The sequence below is a fragment of the Theobroma cacao genome, chromosome 10 (genome assembly GCF_000208745.1).
Source record: "Theobroma cacao cultivar B97-61/B2 chromosome 10, Criollo_cocoa_genome_V2, whole genome shotgun sequence".
Classification (NCBI taxonomy): Eukaryota; Viridiplantae; Streptophyta; class Magnoliopsida; order Malvales; family Malvaceae; genus Theobroma; species Theobroma cacao.
The window spans coordinates 14,561,283-14,565,527 of NC_030859.1; the positions used below are offsets into that span (position 1 = coordinate 14,561,283).

A 4,245-nucleotide genomic window follows, 5' to 3' on the forward strand; every position below is an offset into this window, starting at 1 on the left:
GTAACGTCAGCATCTTAGGGGATTAAGGGGCTGACTTTTTCATAACCTTAGAGGATCCCAATGAGGAAATGACAAGTGAACATATCGACGCATGCCTCAGCCTACTCTACAAGCGAATGACAAGGTCGAAGTTGAAGCTGTACACTACCCGTGCATGCGTGGTTGACAGGATATTCTTTGTAAGTTTATTTGAAAATTGTTCAATTCTATAAATGCTAAGTTTTTGATTGCATGAAGTGTAAGCTAATGTTTACATGTTTCACAAGACACCATCTGTATGCTACACACCGAATTTCCAACAGAAGATGCTCGAGCTACAATGCAAATTCCAGATGAGTTACAAGGCTATGTGGAGGGTGAAAGGCCAACGTACGCCAAAAAATGGGAAGATGTGGATTTCATCCTCGCGCCTTGCAACGTTGGTGGGCATTGGGTGGTTGTGAAGATCTACTTGGTGAGGTGGACGATCAAGGTGGTGGACTCAGCAAGAACTTTAGATGCTAAGGATAACGGAGTTCGTGCGGGTCAGATGACACCCTTGACGACAATGATGCCATTCATCTGCCACCAAGTCGGTTATTTCAACAACATACGTCGAAAAAGATGGGATTTGACGCCGATGCCATTGGATATTCATTTACCAAAAGCTAAAGTGCATCGGCAGAATGATAGTGTCAGCTACGGTATGTTCATGATAGGGTACATGGAGCATATTTGGCAATAAAAAAAGATCGAAATTAAGCAGAATATGATTGCAAAAATGCGTAGGCAATATGCTCTGGAAATTTTTTCCAACAGTTATGAGAGTGAACCCTAAACATATAGGCCCTTGTCTGTACAATTTTTTTGGTATACAGAAATTTTTATATACAATTCATTTTATACATATTTTTTGTATACACAATTTATTGTATACAATTCATTGTAAACAGATATAATTCTTTCTGTATACACAATATACTTTATACAATTATTTTATACACAATTAATTTTTTTGCCTATACACAATTAATTTGATACCAAGAATTTTTTTCCTTTCCTGTATACAGTATATTTAATTTGATACACAGTCGCAAGAAGTCAGCATGTGACGCCATAAACATGATTCCACTCAGTGTGTCCTCACATACATCTGCTTGCACTCAGCGTGTCACCCCAAAAATCTGTAATAAGTCAACGTGTGACACCGTAAATCCACTAACACTCGACGTGTCAGCCGATAAATCTACTTCACTTAGCATGTCAGAACAATTAGGCCATGCGGTGTAACGCCATAAATCTCCAGATACTCAGTGTGTGACGCCATTAATCTGCTTCCAGTCAGCGTGTCATAAGAATTGGGCCGCTGTGTGTGACCCCACGATACTGTATCAAGTCTGCCATGTAACGCCATAAATCTGCTTGCACTCATCGGGTCACGACTGTGAAACAACAGGGTTAAGAATTTATGACATGCCACGGTTAGAATATGAGAGAAGACTGTGACACGCTATTGCTTCAACAGCTGACACGCTATGGTAACAGTTTCGAATTCCACTGAAGTTAAAAAAAAAACGGTTTCGACTTCAACTGAATTCCAAAACCCTAAACGACTAAATGGGAATATGCTAAGGCCAATTTTCATTTTAAACACTTATTATATATTGTAAAAACCATAAACAGAGGCGCCAGGATCACTTTAGGCGAATCCGATTCTGACGGCGACATATAATTCCCGTTGATCAGAATTGGCAACTTGTAATTATCCCTCGGTCACTCCGGTGGTCTCTACACTCAACCTAGGTTGGCATTAATTAATTTCCAAGTTCGTCGTCTTTCTCTTCCAAGCACGCCGGCTACACCAGCCCAACATTACATTGATTAACATTGAATATATAGATTTTTCCATCCATCTAATTGTTTCCAACATGAAATTGTTCTGTATGCATCCTCCCTTATTTTTCCAGTTGTTTTTAGGCCAAAATTCTATCCTGCCATTATAAAATAATACGTCTAAATTTACACATCAGAACTTGTTATGCATGGCGGGTCAGAACAATTTAATTGTTATGCATGGCGTGTCAACACAATTTAATTGTTATGCATGGCGTGTCAACACAATTTACTTGTTATGCATGGCGTGTCACAACATTTTACTTGTTATGCATGGAGGGTCAGAACAATTTAATTGTTATGTATGGCGTGTCACAACGTTTAACTTGTTTTGCATGGCGTGTCAGCACAATTTACTTATGCATGGCGTGTCACAACATTTTACTTGTTATGCATGGCGTGTCATTTCATTTTTCTTGTTATGCATGGCGTGTCACAATATTTTATTTGATATGCACGGCATGTCACAACATTTTACTTGTTATGCATGACGTGTCTCATATTTATTCCTTATTTATTTCTTTTGTATACCTTGTTGCACATTATGGCTTAACTCACTGGTGCATCTGTGCCATGTTTTGTAGATCTAATGCATACAGTATGAGGATCTTGACATTTTGTCAGCTCGGTCATTCTATGAGGCACTTTTAGTTATGGGCTTTGTTGCCAAACATTTCAGGCATATAAGTAAATACATGGCTTTTGTCTGACGGAGATTGTAATCGGAAACATTTTTACAAACAATGTAAGAATGTACTTTAACACGATCTTGATCAGACAGAGGCCTTGACAGGCTTATTTGCCTGAAATGTTTGGCAACAAAGTCTGTAACTAAAAGTGCCTCATAGAATGACCGAGCAGACAAATCCGTAAAGTAAAACGAATTCAACTACAATTTTCAGACACATTTAGTTAGGCGGTCAGGCTGTCTTCATTCATAACACACCCTACATTTTCAGACATTGTCCTTTGTATTGGACAGTTGTTGTGTGTGTGACCAGTTTGTCTGCAACTTAAACATGCTTTAGGTCGGTGCAGTCATGGAGTCACCGATTGACTTGGATATGGTGTCGGATTTGTGGATGGAACTACAAAGGGGATGGGCAATTCTGTCTGTTATGCCCGTACCTCTTGCATTGCGAACATCTCCGTGCTCGACTGCCTTCACCAGCTGATGGAATCCTTCTCTTCCTAGGTCTTCCTGCTTGGCCTCGCCAAGGTGGGGGCAAGACGATAATTTGTTTCACATGAGGGGGGATGTCCCACTCACTAGATGCCCTACCAGCCTAATGGATTCTAAATAACCCTCCACGAAAACGGTTGTCTTGTAGTAGTCAGCGTAGAATTCAATGGCTTCACGATTGCATTTACTGAAAAACACTAAAAACTCAATCTTCAAGCACAATGTAAATGCTATCTCAATTACGGTTCAAATAAGAAATAAAGATATTCTGACCTTATTGCTGCAATGGCATGGCTGCATGGCAGTAAATCTGTTTGGAACTCATAACATGAACACGTTTTCTTGGACAGGTATACAAGTCCGTCCATCTTCCCGTCTTTAACTTCGAACTCCACTCGATTGATAGGCTTAACTAGAAAGCGATGTGCATCATTGAACCTTTTACTCAATTGCCTGGCAACCCAAGGGCTGAGGGGCGTGGTCACCTTGACGGCCTCCTCGTATCGTTCATGGAACCAACCCTGGAACATGTCTCTGATGAACTCGATCAAAATAGTGATCGGCATTTGTCTTGCATGCTTCAAGCATGAGTTAACACATTCTGCAATGTTGGATGTCATCATTTGGTATCGCCTTGCCGGTGAACATGCACGTGCCCATTTCTTAAGCCCTATTCTCATAAGGTCTACATGGACTCCCAGGTGAATCTGCTGTATCTGGTTCATATGTCTGTTGAAATCGGCAACCTTATAGCAATCTCGAGCAAGGGTGAAAACATATAAACATCATTGCACTTGAACTTGTTTTTAAAGTTTTTTTTCAAGTGGTAACCGCATAAACCATGGTGCGCTTCTGGGTATGCATTTTGGATTGCTTTCTTAATGCCGAGATGCTGATCATAAATGAACATAGTGTTTTCAAGACAACCAACCGCATCATGCAGCTTGCTAAGAAACCATGTCCACGAGTCTTCATCCTCAACATGGCCGATGCCAAACGCAACTGGATATATGCACTCATTCGCATCTTTGCATACAATGACAAACAGAACACCCTTGAACCTACTTTTCAGATGTGTCGCATCAATTGCAATCGTATGACGCATTACATCCCTAAACCCCCGAATACAAGCCCCGTATGACCAGAAACAATATTTGAATCTCTTTTCCTCATCAGTAGCCACTGCAGTC

General features: G+C 40.5%; 1 long non-coding RNA gene across 1 annotated transcript; it reads right to left on the reverse strand.

The window, feature by feature from the left end:
* Positions 2,628-3,576, reverse strand: LOC108663740. The gene is made up of 2 exons (XR_001929750.1): positions 3,329-3,576; positions 2,628-3,242 (listed from the first exon to the last, which is right to left on the reverse strand). It is a non-coding gene; the product is annotated as an uncharacterized LOC108663740 (long non-coding RNA).